We start from the raw sequence: 17,082 nt of genomic DNA on the forward strand, positions 1-17,082 counted from the left end.
ATCCGCTGACCATTGAAACTATTTCTATTATGATTTACTATGTACATTTATCTTATGTGGATATCTTGATAATCTGGCATGAATCCAGCCCTTTTGTTTGTAGTAAAAAAAACTAACATCCTTAGTGAATGAGCCAATAGAAACCCGCTACTTCCAAGGGTGGCGCTAGCAAAATTTATTTGGGATTGTCTTTCAGAATACTGATGACAAACATATGACCTGCTGTTTATAGCTTGGCAAACAGAAGGAAATGATGGATGGGTCTCTGAAACTTTTCAGACCCTCACCCCCAGTCACAGATCTGGGTTGAATCCATCATCGTTCTTTAGCTCACTTCGCCACCCCAGTTGAAACACAGCTATATGCAAATCAGTCTTGACCCTGTGCCTCATGGGAACAGTCCAGCCCAAACTGCCAAGCCATGTCTTCCCTGGATCGGAAACAAGCATCCTGAGACTGATTATGGGCTAACAGCTACTCATCAGACAGGCTAGCTCAAATCCAGTGGCAAAGTGAGCAAGTGACCCACGTCTGGGCATAGCCTGCCAACTTAGGGCGAACAAAGCGCACACAAGGAGATGATTGACGGAGCGCTGAACTTTTCAGACACTCACCCTGAGTCACAGATCTGGGTTGAATCCATCATCGTTCTTTAGCTCACTTCACCACCCCAGTTCAGACACAGCTATATGCAAATCAGTCTTGACCCTGTGCCTCATGGTTTATAGCTTGGCCAAAATATACTTTACAAAATTATTGATCCATTCGGTGCAGACTACACAAATGGGGTGATATTTCTTAATCAACATTTGTATTTTGTAATCAACATTTAGGGCATAATATGTTTGTCAGATGATATTTAAGTCTAAGTATCTGGTACCATACCAGAATTGGGCTCAGTCAATACACAAAGAATCTAAATAAGACAGCAATAGTTGCAGATTCTGTGGTTGTTGGGTGTGAGATTCTGCACTTAGCAAGATGTGTTTCAGTGGTAGGCTTAGAGAAAAAGGAGGTACAGACCGTCACATGTAAGAGAAAGGCCAAAAAATTCATGCAAGAAGTTAGCACCTTAGAGCCATAGACAAGACCATTTTTAACTGGTCAAGCGGATATTTAATAAGCCCTCTCTTGACATCTTCACAAACTATCTATATTTAACGTCCCCATACATTCCAGGCAGAATAAGGAGTCCTTTGCACAGGAACCAGGCAGGGTCGGATTGGCAAGGTGGGCACTCAGGCAATGAGTGATCGGCCGCTATCTGAGTTGCAGATGTGGGCCGCTTTTTTGGGCAGCGTGGTAGCCGATTTGGGCTTTGTCTGTGATGTTCAGATGCCATCAGCGGGCCAGTCGGGGCCTGGTTGGCCTTTCTGAAGGCAGATGGGTTTTGTACCTCCCATTTACCAATGGGGCGGATGTGTCATTCTCAGTCTTTCGCTAGGTCGGCCCATTAATGTATGCAGATTGAACAGGGCCAGTGGCCTGAGCAGCAGTGGCCTCACTTATATATTCAGGTGTGGTTCACCAAGGCGAACTTCTCCGTGCACAAATAGTGCAGGCAACATTTAAATTTTTTATTATCTCAGTGAAGTTAACAAAACATGCCTCTTTTAGAGAACACCCCCTCCCCCTTGCTTCTTTTCATAAAATGTAAAACACTGTAGCAGTGCTTAAAAGCAGAGATTGATTTGCGGAAAGGCGCAATGCCCAAATGTGGGCCACTTTTTTTGTGGCGCGCCCGGTTCTATTTTTGATCCCAATGTAACCCTGGAACCAGGCACGGAATAAAATGATAAAAGAACAAGTGCACTTACAGACTCACTCTTTGGACCCGCAAGCCAAAAATGATCCCCACTCCCCTCACGGCGACATACGTAATAGGCCAGTTCAAGGCACATAAACCAAAGCCATTTCATACTAATACCAAGGATTTTTTAAAGTGTTGGGCAATTTTAATCTGTGTTGAATCGATATTTGCCCTGACTGATGGGTAAAAATGACATTTTTTCTCTGGTAGTCAGTACATATGCAAACAAAAAAGGGCTGTATCCAGGCGCAAATGCAAAATTGTCTAGCACTTGCGCAATATGAGTGATCTAGTAATATGAATGTGCGCTTTGAATGCGCATCTGAATAAAAAAAATTAAAAAAAAGTTCAAGAATCTGCTCAACAGAGCCCTAGCAAGGGAGCCATGATCCGGCAAACATGGAACATGGATCCACAGCACCGGAGTTGGGTAGAAAGACAGACATAACTGGAGTGTATAGCTCCTCTCTCTACATCTCTTACTCATACTTTTCATAGCTCCGCCCTGATGTTCAGCTGGTTGCAACGAAAATCGCCATTCTATCACTTAACATGAGGTTGGATTTCGTTCTCATAAACGCACGTACACAAAGCATACTCATCTAATTCACACTAAAAGGCACCTAAGACACAGGTGTGCGGGAGACATTCTCTTAGAAGCCTCGAGACTGCAGGCGCGTTGTCTCACTAGCGCGCAAGGGAATGAATGCGTCACAGGGACTTGGAAAAAAACACAAATATATATCTCTATAGCGCACTCTAGTGGCCATTTGCATTACCGCACCAACACTTCTGTTCCTACCTGGGAGATTCGAAGGAACGAAGCATGCTGGCTTGTTACTTAAAAATAGTTGGGTTGTGCAGCCTTTACATTAACACTAGCTCTGGCAAAGTGAGGTCGTGTTTCCTATTATAACTGAAATTTAATCACTCAGCTTTACAACAGAAAGTGCAGCATCAGAGGGAAAAGTCGATGCTGAAAGGAATATGAATGAGTGTATTTCATTGGTTTTGTTTAGTGCTACAATTCTCGGGTGCTTTGGCTCGGATTCTGATTGGACAGTTGTGCTTCTAAACTTACTCAATGCCCCATTTTGATGAAAAGGAGTTACAACCTTAGCAGCTGGATTGTCACTGCAAATATTTTCTTCTGGCTAAGAAGGGTCTGGCACCCATATAGCCGGAGAGAGTTTTGTTCGACAAGGAAATAATCGTAAAGGCTTTTTCATTGTGAATTACACAGGAAAGATCAATCATTTTCAATGCAATGGGTCTCCCATTACTGAAAGTTTGAGTTATTGTCAGGCCCGGTTCTAGAGGGTGGCCCAGGCGCACCCAAACATGAGCCTTGGCCCTCGCAGTGACTGCATGAAGGCCAATAAAAAATGGCCACTTTAATTTCAAACATTCCTCCAAACGTTGTTTTTGTTCCTGTTGCCTGATTGGGCCTGGGCTCTTTCTCACCGCCAACCCCAATCACGCATCTCCTTTCAAGAAGGTGAGCTGTGTCCCTGCCCACTCGTGCAGGTACAATAGGGGCATGGCAAAGAGGACATATCCTTTCTTTGGTACTGGCTAACCTTTGCCTTCTGTCCTGCTGCGTGGATATTTCCTTTTCTACTCAGTGCTGGAGAAAAGAAGTATGTTTATCCTGATTCACCTTTCCTGGCCCTTGCAGCTGCTTATCAGATCGGGCTGTGACGAGGAATGGAGCAGGTAAGATAATGTGTGGCTATTTGTTTCATGGCGGACTCTGCCATGGATGCAAGACAACAATAAAAAATGTCCAGATAACTCTGGTGATTAATGATCTTGCTGGAGAGCAATAATTTGTCTTTTAGTAGTTTTGAAAAGCAGATAAACTGTATTTTATGTGGATAGCTCAGTGGGTTACTGCCTTTGTCACAGAGATCCCTGTGTTACTTGCAGTCAAGAAGTTACAATCCTAACATAAGACAGTGACCTATCAACTGCCATCAAAGAGCTGCATACAAACCTGAATGGCATAGTTAGAACTTTGTTTTTTTGTGTTGTGATATAGTTAGAACATCCCCAGGCTTCCATTATTCTAATGTTGATAAAAAGAGTTTGTTTGGGCAGATATACATTTTTATCAGTAAAGCTAACCCCCAACCAATGAAGTACTCTTTAAATCCTGAGTTTGTGTTTCCCCAGACCAAGCCCTCTTAAAATATACTGCCCACCAGCATGGATAACATGCGATTCCTACACCTTCTAATCCTCATTGGCTTATGCGACATTCCCTGTAGACTGATTCACATACTTGTATGATTCATTGTCTTTGTATAATGTGTGCGTGATGTAAAGTACTGTGACACCCTACACTACAACAAATGAAATGCACATGAGAGGGGGCTACGGGAGGGTGGCAGTGAGGGAATCCAAGGAGGAGGTCATGTGGGGAGGGTCTTTGGAGAGATGAGGGGCACTGTTGGATGGTGGCAGTGAGGGAATCCGAGGAGGAGGTCATGGCGGAGCTTCGGAGAGATGAGGGGCATTTGTGAAGGGTGGTAGTAAGGGAGTCTGAGGAGGAGGTCATGAGGGGGGTGAGGCTACGGAGAGATGAGGGGCACTGTTGGAGGGTGGTAGTGAGTGAGTCTGAGTAAAAGGTAATGAGGGGGAGAGGCCACAGAGAGATGAGGGGCACTGTTGGAGGGTGGTAGTAAGGGTATCTACGGAGAAAGAGGTCATTGGTGGGGCACCAAAAAAGACTTTCACACCAGCGCAAAAAACGGCCCTGTTATGGCCTTTCTATTTTTGTTTATTTAATTAGTAATCAGGTCATTAGGGCATTGGTGGAACATATTTTAAAGTGTGTGCTAATTAGATTTACTGCTATATTCAATGTTTCAAGTTTGAAGGTGATTTTCCTAATGTTTTTTACCGGGAATAATGAACGTGGAACCGGATGGTGGCCTCTATGGGGCTGGGGCCCAAGGTCAGCTGTGAGATAAGGTGGACTAGAAAAGTGGATAATCAAGCCTGGAAGTGATTGCACTGCAGAGTACGGGGTCAGGTAAAGGTAGTAATGAAAGGGATTGTCCCTGAAGGCTTGCACAGAGGGAGCTCGAGTAGTGTGACTTGCTTGATATTCCCACCTCAGAAACCTCCTCTTACCATCAATTACATGGAAAAAAACACTTTATTGAGAGTGATAACATTTAAGATTTGGAAAAGAGTGTATTTTATTGGGCCTTTTAAGACTAAGGAGAGATAAAGGAGGGGCCTGAAGCAGGCCTGGCTAGATATATAAGCCACAAATTTGGCCTGCTGTGGCCCATCCGAATGCACCCTTGGCCCACCCAAATAAAAATTCCTAGACCTGGGCCTGGTTATTGGTGTTGCTAATAATAACGCAACATCAATAGCTCAAAGTTTCAGTAATGCGAGAGCTATTGCCTTGCAAAGCAATCTCGGCACTTTCCCTTTAGCTTTTAACATCTTAAGCTAAAGCGTGAGTACCAAAAGTAAAGAAATAGACAAACAATGGTAGCTGCACGCAAGACAAGTTTTCAAGTGTTGCAAGACAGCACAACATGGAGCAATGTGCTGGCTTTTGGACAAGCAGTCGCCAAGTGTGTGCGCTGTATGTGGATGTGCCCACTCTGCAAGAAAAAACACTTGTTACTTGTTCAACCTGTGACGTTCTAAAAAGGGCCAGTTGCAGCTACATGGCTGACCATTATTGTAAATTCTACTAGTTTAAGATGTTTGTTAGGGATTGTGGCTCGATTGTTTTACCTATATTTAGAAGATTCCATTTCAAAATAGAAATAAAATTTGCATGCGAAAAAGACACCTTTATAGCAATATGCCTGTCAGTATTAATTGTCTGGTTTTCAGCACCAAGTGTTGTCAGTCTACAGAGCCAATCCGTAAGCCCAGGGTTCCCACACTGGACTTAAAAACCTAATAAAACACACATTTAGCCATGTTTTCCCTGGAAACACCAGTTTAATATTATTGACTTCAACCAAGCCTCAGAGAAAAGCCACAGTGTCATTAACCCCTTCCCCGCTCATGACGGAGCCGCTCCGTCATGAGCCACGGTTGCCGTGTGCTCATGACGGAACGGTTCCGTCATGACACGCCCGTTGGCGGCCGCTCCGCCTACGCGGCGCTGTTTCCCCGCCTGTGCGGGGGGACAACGCAACTGGGCGGAGTCATGACGGAACCGTTCCGTCATGAGCACAGCCCAACCGTGGCTCATGACGGAGCGGCTCCGTCATGAGCACAGCGCCACCGCGCTGCCCCCCCGCACCCCCCAGCACTGCGGCGGAATGTCCGCCGCAGCGAAGGGGTTAAGAAAACGACTTTTAGATTGTCCTTTCCAGGCTTATTTAATCAGAAAAATGAACAAATCAATCAAATACAGACAATTATATATTCATAAACGGTCTTTGTGTCAGTTCTCAACGTCTCATTCTCGTTCCACCTGCTACAGCATCTAGCATGCAGCAATGGGTCAGCCCTATCCAGCCATTTGTTCTCTTGCTCTATAAAGGACAGCCTTTTACCCTCATCACGTGTGCACATCCATCTAAAAAGAAGTGCCCTTCATTTTTAGGTTGAGCGTGAGCCAGCACGCATGTGCTGCTCTGCGAGACTTATTCTATATGCTTGACCTAACGAGTAGCGAATAGAAGCCCCGCCCACTCTCCGCCCATGTTTGCTATTAGCTTGTGTCATCGTTTGTCCTAAATGCTGGCTTCTGATTTGTCAATCCGCTTGTTAGTCCCTCCTTAGTACCGCCTCCTCTTCATTTGTCACCGCCCATTGTGAATGGCCCTTTAATTCGTTTGTTACAGGGTACGTGATATTTTAGACTGTGAGCACTATTTTCTTTAAGGAGGTTCTCCTCCTCAGGCACAACATGCTTTGGAGCCTTCTTTAACCGCCCCTCCTGTGGTCTGTGCATTCTTCCCCTGCTCGCCCTTCCTCCCATTGTCCGTGCCTTTTCCCCCAACCTCCCTCTTGTTGTCCTGCCTTCAAAATACCCCCGCCCACCCTCCCTTTGTCCGTGCCTTCTCCACCCACCCTCCCTCTAATTGTCTGTGCCTTCTACCCCCACCCACCCTCCCTCCCTATCTCCCGTTGTCTGTGCCTTCTCCCCCTTCCCTACCTTTGTCCGTGCTTTCTCCACCCCGCCCGCCCACCCTCCCTCCTATTGTCCATGATGCCAACCATTTACAATGTAATAGGTCTCGCGTAAATGCGAGACCTTTTGCATTGTAAATGCATGTCTATTGATGGTTCCTTCCATCCTCTGCATTAAGTTTACGGGAAACCTCCATTACTGCATATTTGAGGCTCTCCTTTGATCCTTGCTCCAGAGCGCATCTCCCTCGCCCAACTGACCGCCCAGCCCTACTCCAGCACATCACAAGGGGCGATACTCTCAAACAGTGTCACAATCACCTTCCCCAAAGAACAGCAGGACAAGTGGCACAGAGTCCAAATCCTTCACAACCCGAAAACCCCGATCTGACAGCTGCACACACCCACGCTTCCCCTCAGGCTCAGGAACGACGGCCAATACCTCATTCCCCCTTACACACACCTTAAGCCTTACCACCTGAATTGCGTACCCCGTGCTGCCATTTACTCACAATCATCCCTGATACCCCATCACCCACATACTCACTTCCCACTCCACTCAACCTTAAATCCTGTACCATCCACATCCATCAGCCCCGCCCCTCCCCATACATCCTTCAGTCCCTGACAAGGCATTCCAGCACTCACTGCAAGAAGCACTAGGGCCTCTCAAGCAGCGGCAGGAGCGCCATGGGACCACTCTGCAAAATCCCCCACTGCAGGAATTAGTTACCCCTCTGTGCTGCCCCACCTACAAGAGTAACAGACCACATATATTCTCACACATAACACAGTATTGACTTAGGGTGAGCTGAGTAGCCTCCCCTGGTCCACTTTATGCTGCACAAAGCACCAGCTGTGGTCCCCTGAGCACCCTCAATTGCATACCCTCAAAACTCAACATCACAATCACTGACGTTTTACATTCTACGTTGACTACAGTTTACCTGGCAAAGGTACTTGGTAAGCACCGAGGAGCAACATGATTTCTAACGCAAACTGCTCCACTGCACACATGCACGTGCTCCTGTTGCTAATTGGAAACCAGCAACTGGTTCTCAGTCTGAGCTGCTCTTACTGTTTTATACTTTCACTGCTACCATCCCTTCCACTCTAATAGCAGCTGCCAAGAGCTCAATCTCTCGCAAATGCAAGACCTATTACATTGCAAATGCTTGTTCTTTATATCATTTATCTTGCCTGGCTCAAACCTGACATGGTTTCAATAATACCACCCATCCCATAGCTTGAAACTGCACATATGCCCTTCTACCCGTGAAAGACGGAGCTCCTACGACATATAAAGCCTCAAAAATTATTTATTATTGGTGGACAGTAAATATTACCGGCAGACTTTAATGCGCACAGATGTTACTTGGAGTGGTGTGGAATGGTGTCTGCTGGAGTGGATTTTTTGTGTGAAAACTAATAACAATGCTCTTTCCGGATAAAGAGGCCATCAAACAACTTTATTTTGGCTCGTCTGCTATAGCCACCATGACGTGCTAGGGTAAGGATGAATTGGAGTGCTTGGGTCCATCTTGGAGGATGCGCATGCTTGCGGCCATCTTGGAGGATGCGCATAAACAAAAACCTGTACTCAGAAAATCGTGTGAAGAACGGTGCAACCATCTCAGCATGAAGAAAATGCTACAGATATTTACACACCTCGCAGACAGGCGAGCTCAGTCCACTTTTATTCCTAGCAGGGGGTGAACTTGTGGTCCTCCTCAGTAATACTAAACAGTAATCCACCATCAGCCTTCAAACCTTAACAAATGTGGAGCAAAAAGGTGAAAGAGGTCTAAAAGGTAGGTGTTAAGGTTGTCACCACTTCAAAAAGGAGTCCAATAGTAGCTTTAGATATGCTGAAGTTTATTAGGAGCAAGGGTAAAGGACCACCAGTCCAAACAGCAGTTCTCCTTCAACTGTCTCACCTTGTATTCTCCAGTCCCCACAGCATTCTGTTGCCATGCCATGACCACACAGAATGTAAGGCATAACCTGGCAACCGTAGTGGGAAATGGGACAAGATTACACATAGATACCAAATGAAAATAAACCCACAACACATCTCCCTCCCAAACAAATGAGAAACAATCTATACCAACCCACATATGCAATAAATACAATAGTAGCAAAAGAAAAACTACTTAAACATTACATTCTTTGTTTGTAAGCTAGCCTACAACTCAATCTGCACCGCCATATTATCCCAGGACATATTTAACTTAACATTTCATAATCCTTGTGCCAAGATGGTTTAAAATCTTAACCTTCGTTGACCCTCCCATTTTGAAGCAATGGGAACACTATTTTGAATTTCAGAATTATGACTGTTACGACCAAAACCAGGTGTCCACTCAACCAGCCGTGACATACTCCACACCTCACCAGAATCTAGAACAACCACATTCCTCCTGACCTCCACTATAGTGAACGGGCCAGTGAAACGCGATTGACCTTTCCTCAAAAGACCTGGTCTTTTGATCAACACTTCATCACCCACTTTCCAATTTTTGAGGAAGGAAGAATGGCGTGAGTCAAAGTTTTTTTTATATCTATCTTGATACAAATTCCTTTTCAAAACAGCTTGATCACCCATCCGTACATTCACATCCAAATCTAACCAGACTGGGCTCAATTTGTCATGTGGCTTCCTGCCTCTCAAAATAGAGAAAGGCGACACCGAAGTCACACAATTAGGAGTGTTGCGGTGAGCCCACCACGTTTCTCTAAGCATTTTCTTCAGCGAGGATCTCGTTTGCAAAGCTCTTTGAGCACACGACTTCACAATCCTATTCATCCTCTCTGCTAATCCATTCGCTTGTGGAGAATATAAAGCTGTCTTAAGATGTGTTATGGACAACTCCCTCAAGAACTCTTTCATTTTGTGGGAAACAAATTGAACTCCATTATCTGTAATGAGATGCTTAGGAATTCCTTCCCTTGAAAACTCATCAGAAAGAAACTCTATAACAGTTCTGGAGTTCACCACAGGCACACACTTCGTAACTACCCATTTGGACGTATAATCCACAAGCAAAAGCACATAGCGTTCATCATAACCAAACGACTCAAAAAGACCTGCAATATCCAAACCTAACTTGGTCCATGGCTCAATAGGAATTTCAACAGGTGAGAGTGGTGCAGTGCGAGTCTTCTTACTTTTATCATTGTTAGCGCATTCCCAACAATCTTTCACAACCTCCTCCACTTGTCTATCCATAGAGGGCCACCAATACCACTCTCGTACCCTAGCCTTAGTTAAATTCCTCCCCAGATGACCTTCATGGGCTAAATTTATAATTTTTTCCCTAAGTTTACACGGAGGAATCACACGACTTCCCCTCAGCACCTTCTCTTCCACAACACACAAATCATCTTTTACATTGAGGAAACCCCTCATACACTCAGGTAAATCCTTTTCAACCGGCCACCCCTCAACAATATATTTTTTACACATGTCCAATTCCTTATCACTTCGAGATGCCAACGACCATTCATCCAACTCAACAGCCGATTCATGTATCCGTCCAACCAAGGAATTCTCTACATCCACACTTGTTTGATCCAAAGGTAATCTCGAGAGACAGTCTGCAACCACATTCGTTGACCCAGGAACATATTCAACAATAAAATTGAATTCTGTTAGACCTTCAATCCAACGCTTGATTCTGGGAGAAACATTATCCACATCTCTACATGAGAAAATCTGACTCAAAGGACGATGATCTGTCCTCACTACAACAGGCAAGCCCCAAAGATAAAATTTAAAGTGATGGACAGCCCAATAAACCGCCATCGCCTCCCTCTCAATCACTGAATAACGTTTTTCTGCCCCTCTCAATGATCTCGAGGCAAACGCAACAATCTTGGACTCTCCATCCACCATTTGAGACAACACTGCCCCTAGCCCTAACATACTGGCATCAGTAGACAAATTTTTTTTCTCTTTGTGTCAAAATGTCCCAAAGTGGGCATTTTACTAATAACCTCCTTGATAGAGCTGAAGGCTAACGAACACTCATCTGACCACGAAAATGACGTACCTTTTTTAAGCAGAACTCTAAGCGGAGAAGAAACACTTGCAAAGTTAGGAATGAATTTCGAACAGAATTCAGCCAAACCCAAAAACGAACGAACCTGGTCCTTACTCACCGGTGCAGGAGCTTTCACAATACTTTCTACAATGTCAAGTTTCGGACTAATCCCATCTGCAGAAATGGTGTGCTCCAGATAGTCCAACGATGACACACGAAACTTGCACTTCTCTTTCTTAATCACAAGACCAACTTCCTCCAACCGCTGCAGAACTCTCCACAACCCATCATCATGATCCTGGACATCCTTCCCATATACCAATATGTCATCTTGAAAGATCAACACCTTAGGCAATCCAATCAAAACTTTATTCATAACCCTCTGAAAACAAGCCGCTGCAGAGGCCAACCCAAAGGGCATACGAATAAATCTATAAGCGCCCAAAGGTGTTACAAATGAAGTTAAATGTCTGGAATCAGGATGCAACAAGATATGATGATAAGCAGCGGATAAATCCATCACACTAAAACATTTGGCATCTTTGATCAATGAAAGAGTTTGAGTAATGTTTGGTAGTGGTTGTCTGTCAATCCAGATATGCTTATTCAACCCACGCAAGTCCACACACATGCGAATCGCCTTCCCACCGTCCTTGGGTGCCAAAACTATGGGAGCCAACCATTCCGAGCACTCAATCTCTTCAATCACACCAGCACCAAGTAATTTCTTAAGTTCTGCACCCAGAGGTTCCATAAGCATGTGTGGAACTTTCCTGACCTTACTAACAAAAGGCTGAGCATTGTCTTTCAGAATAATCTTGTGTTGAAAATCTTTCAACAACCCCAATTGTTCACCAAAAACTTTAGGAAACTGTGAGCATACATCCGACGACAAACTAGGAGAGAGAAGTAGAACTTTCTGCGGTGAATTCGGATCCAACTTGATCCCCATATCCCTCTGATGCCTCCACCCAAGAAGATTATCTCCCCTCCTAGCTACATATACTTTACCTATTGTCTCCCTATCCTTAAACTGAATCTTCTTTACAACAAATCCCAACACGTCAATTCTGACCCCCCCATAACCCACTGGATTAATGTCCGGGGGAAACAATTCAGTCTTATCCAATCCATAAGCCGCATCCCAATTCGCATCACCAACCATTGTGTACGGTGAACCCGAGTCTGCAAGAACAGTAAACTGCTCCCCCCCAATCAACATCTCGCACTCAGGCATCACCAACTCATCACCATCCACTATACCATCATGCTTAATACTACAAATAAACTTCTTTTCTTGCTCAATGAGCTGAACAGGATGCATCTTCCCATCACGACACACCCGTGCATAGTGCCCTCTCTTCCCACACTTATTGCACACCACAGATCTCGCAAAACAATTTGGACTGTTAGATGAATGTTTCTCACTCCCACATCTAAAACATCTAAAATCATTCCTACTGTGCCTGAACCCTGACTGTTCAGAATGTGTGGACGTAGCTCTAGTATGAAATTGTTCTGGCCCAGAAATTTTTTTCTCACTGTCAGTTAAGCTCGTTTTCAACATACTTCTTGAATCATCCCTCTTAATATCATTCCTTTTTATCTCGTGAACAGTTTTCTCTTCACTGCTAGTGTCAGAACTCTTCTCAATTTTCATCTCTCGTACCCACATATTGGTATTCTCCATACCCTCGACAATTGATATTGTATCTCTTAGGTCAGGATTCTTGGCTAACAATTTTTGTTGAACTTTTGGATCATTAGTACATCTAACAACTTGATCCCTGATAAGAGAATCAGTAAGTTGTTCAAATTCGCATGTGTGAGCTAAAGTCTTCAAAGTTGCTACATAACTGGTAATCTTCTCCTGTTTACCTTGGACCCTGGAGAAAAATTTATGACGCTCTAACACCACATTGATTTTTGAAGCAAAATGATTCTCCAGCATCAAAACCGTCATGTCATATATGTTCTCCGGTTCACCTTCTCCACGCCCTAAAGGAATCTTGTCTAAACTGTCATAGACGTGCCTACCTTCTACTCCTAGATTATGTAAGAGCGTGGCTTGTTTGCGTAAAGCTGAAAATTTCTCCCGCCCAATGGCTATGAGGTAAGAATCAAATAATGGTTTCCACCTCTTCCAAGGTAAGGCAGGATCACCCACATCAGTTAAAAATTGTGGTGGTTGAGACATCCCAGAGGAAGCCATAATTCTCCGATAAATAAGGGAAAATAAAGAATTAAATTGCAGAATGAAATCCTAAACTTAAAATAACTGTAAGGGAACAATAATATGACTCAGCAAAATGTTTGACTAAAAGAACTTGACAAGAGAGCGAAAAACAAAAAAAACAAAAAAAAAATATCTAAGAATGTCAAAGTCACTTAAAAATCACTTAAGTGTTACTTCCATGCTCAAAATTCTTCAATTTTATCCAAACGATGTCTATTTCTCTCAAGTGTGTGTATCACCGATACACAATTGCAAAGTCGGCGTCTAAAACGCTGTTTCCTAGCCCACGATGTTTCTCTATGGTTCAATATGGAGGTACGCTGCGTGAGAGCGTTGCGTGAGCGTCACCGGGTGGCTCACGGCTCACTAATGCTGTTCCGAAGATGCAGGGACGGGAATCGTCACGCCACAGCGCTTGAGCTCGGTAAGAATTCTTGTTGCTTTTCAAACCGCAGCCGCTCGGTGCCAAAGTACTCAACGTTAATAAATAAATATCGCTACCCTTGCACAGTGAATTATAGTTGATACAGCTATACGTTTGTGCCGTTTCCTTTCCTCACAACGCGTCTCCGTTGCAATGGGAACAATTCTTCCTCACAACGCGTCTCCGTTGCAATGGGAACAATTCACAGCCCAAGTCCCACAATCGCTTCTCACCAACCGATTGAAGAATAATCAGTGCTTGATTACTTGTGTTGCTCCACGTCGCGTCACTCCACTCCCATAGGCAATGCCAAATTTCGAATGCGTTACTTTCAAATTGTCACCAATGCTCCAGCTATCCTCATCAGCTGCCCAACATCATGAAGTCCCTCACGCAGTCCACTCCATAAGCGGTGTTCATGTAACTTGTCACTCCATTCAGCCAGTGAATTATCGATTAAAATCCAAATAAGGCAATTCCACATTCCAAAGGGTTCGTTTATGGGGAGACTGGTGGTCAAATCCTGTCCCCAGAGCAGGTCAACTCGTCGCCAGTGTTAAGGTTGTCACCACTTCAAAAAGGAGTCCAATAGTAGCTTTAGATATGCTGAAGTTTATTAGGAGCAAAGGTAAAGGACCACCAGTCCAAACAGCAGTTCTCCTCCAACTGTCTCACCTTGTATTCTCCAGTCCCCACAGCATTCTGTTGCCATGCCATGACCACACAGAATGTAAGGCATAACCTGGCAACCGTAGTGGGAAATGGGACAAGATTACACATAGATACCAAATGAAAATAAACCCACAACAGTAGGGCCGACCGTAAATACATAATTTAAAAGTAAAGATACCTTTTATTGTGCCCAAGAGCACCGGGAACACGTCAGTTACAAATATATTCACCCGTCTGTTTGGGGCCCATTTATATTACAACTCATTTTGTTTTTATTTATTGTAACTTTCCGAATTTTTAACAGTGAAAATTATATGTACTAATTTACCACTAATCCTTTATGGGTTCTAGAGTAGCGTGTTACTCGTCTAAAAAGCGCTTCGACGCCTCGTCAAGGGTAGTCAGAGCTATATAAATGTAATTACAATACAATATTATATATGTTTAGGTTGCACAGTAACTTAAGCCAATGTGCGCCAAGAAGTTATTTATTTTTTTTAAATCAATTGAGTTGTAACAGTTGTTATAGTAGCCCTGGAGAAAGACAAACTCAATAGTCCAATATGAAAAAAAATATCAATAACATAACCCCCAAAAGTTTGTGAATGTAACGACGCGGTCGAATGGGAACTCGCATTATTCGCACCAACCCCTCCATCCTTTCAAGTGATTATAGATTATTAAATGTAACACTGTATTTGTTTCGGCTGTCTCAAGGAGAGGCAGACTGTAAAGCAGTGCTTTAAAGTAAAGCTAATAGAGAGAGAAAAGACCTAACATTTGTATTAAAGCCACGAGTATAACGATGACACATGATATAAAAGAGAGTGAAATACGAAAATACTTAAACATGAACGCTGCATGGGGAGCAACTCGCTTAAGAAGTGAATTTACCCTACAATTCACGCCAGTTTATCTCCCAGCTAGGCCCCCGTTTTTTTCGGTTTCATTTGAAAATTAAGTACAATAAAATGTATAAGGTATATTTTTTGCTTCCACAGTAAATAAAGCAAATGCTACTACAGAAGTGGTTTTTTTTTGTTAACAAGGTGAGTTTTAACAATTCATATCGGAGACCTGGCGACAGATGACCGTAATATCCCTTATAGAAAAGAACTCTTGCGGAATTATCAAAAATTAACCTCAGAATCAGTACTAGCGATTCAGGTAGATCCTTTGTAACTATGAGGTGCTCAACAAACCGCAGTTGGAGACTTCTTTCCTAGTAAAGACAAGGTTCTTACAGTTACATTTTTTAAATTTATTTAAGCAACTTATGGATAGGGTACTGGACACTCAGGGGCCGTTAGAAGTCATGCCGCCCGTGTACTCCATGTCGTGTTAGCCCCAATTTATTAGGGTCACAGCCGGTAGATCTCCTAAGCTGAAAAGTAAAATAAAACCTTTCAGAGAAAAGGAGAACTGGCAAGTATCTCGCCCCACCCCCAATGAGTTAGGCTTGAGTGGAAGGAAGTGTGGAAGTCAGACAAACCTTCCAGAGAATACCGCGTCCACAGGTAACTGCGAGTGTATTTAGATAGCGCTTACTAAACCTGATGAGGCATTAAAGCGCTTTTCGGCGAACAGGTAGTATACAGAGCCCCACCCCACAACCCCGAAATCAGTACACACCCAATGGTTGGTATTCTTCATTATAGATTATTTTTCTACAAATCATGCATATTGGAACAATTGTATTATAAATAGATCAGCAACAATTATGCAATTAGGGCCAAGGTTAAATATGCCTCACTATTAATTCATTAGACATCCCTCTGCTACCAGAATTACCTATATTGCTACTAGCCATCTAACAGGGTAAGTCCTAATTAATGTGCTAATATGCAAAGTCATGCAATGCCTCCTCACATACTCTATTGGGCTTACATGTCTGAATTAAGGACCTAGTGGGTCAGCACACTCTCCAGTAAATGTTCCGTCTGTTTTTTCATGGCTTGGCATTTTATGGTGCAAGCAGGGGTCTGCTCGTGTGCGGTCCTGTACAGTGGCGGCTCCTCCGCTATGGCAGAGGAGCATTGCCTCACTGCTTTTGAGCAGTGTGAAGGAAAGGAATATAAAATGATAATAACTTTGAGTTATTATCATTTTAAAGTTTCCTTTGCGGGCAGGGAGGTGGAGGGGGCTGCTCTGCTCACAGAGCAGAGCAGGAGTGGTTTGCCCACTCCTAAGTGCGCAATAACTTTTTGTTCGGCTCTCTCGGGCCCCGAAACCAGTCATGCCCACTTTCCCCATTCTGCAATGTAATGTAATGCAGCCTGCATGAAGAACAGGCCCAGGCCCCCATTCCCTGGTTGAGCGTCAAACCAGGACGCTCAAAACCAATCACAATGCTGCACTGCAGCATTGTGATTGGTCATGGGAGTCTGGCAGTTCTTCCTGTTCCACGAGTAGAGCAGGAGCAAGGAGCAGAGACCAGCAGCAAGGTAAGTGTGTAATTACGTTTTTGTTTTTTTGCTTTACTTGCACAACCTCGCGCCCCGTGCCTACTCTTCGAGCACCCCCGCACCCACAGCTGCCCACCCATACCCCGACACCCGCAAGTCATGCCGGCCACCACTGGTCCTCTATCATTATCAGGATATCTGGACAATGCTCTTGTTTAAGAAAGTCAATGCAGAAACCAGTTGCTATCTTCTTAACTGCTTCCTACAAGAGGAAAAAGACAGAATCATCTCTCAGACATCTTAAGGAGGCCAGGGTGGATTTTAAATTAAACCGGAATATTTCATGAAATTTATGGAAACAGCATCTGTTCGCA

The 17,082-nt window shown here is 43.9% G+C and overlaps 1 protein-coding gene and 1 long non-coding RNA gene across 5 annotated transcripts in view; one reads left to right on the forward strand and one right to left on the reverse strand.

Annotated features, from left to right (window-relative positions):
- The window catches only part of GRAMD1B (GRAM domain containing 1B), a 950,052-nt gene that overhangs the window by 609,544 nt on the left and 323,426 nt on the right, over positions 1–17,082 (reverse strand). The gene's annotated exons all lie outside the window — the stretch shown is intronic.
- LOC146856817 (uncharacterized) overlaps positions 3,440–17,082 on the forward strand; it is a 373,209-nt gene continuing 359,566 nt past the window's right edge. The window contains exon 1 of the long non-coding RNA XR_014979817.1: positions 3,440–3,526. This is a non-coding gene — a long non-coding RNA (uncharacterized LOC146856817). The remainder of the gene's footprint in view (positions 3,527–17,082) is intronic.

The sequence above is a fragment of the Triturus cristatus genome, chromosome 3_2 (assembly GCF_964204655.1).
Source record: "Triturus cristatus chromosome 3_2, aTriCri1.1, whole genome shotgun sequence".
Lineage (NCBI taxonomy): Eukaryota > Metazoa > Chordata > Amphibia > Caudata > Salamandridae > Triturus > Triturus cristatus.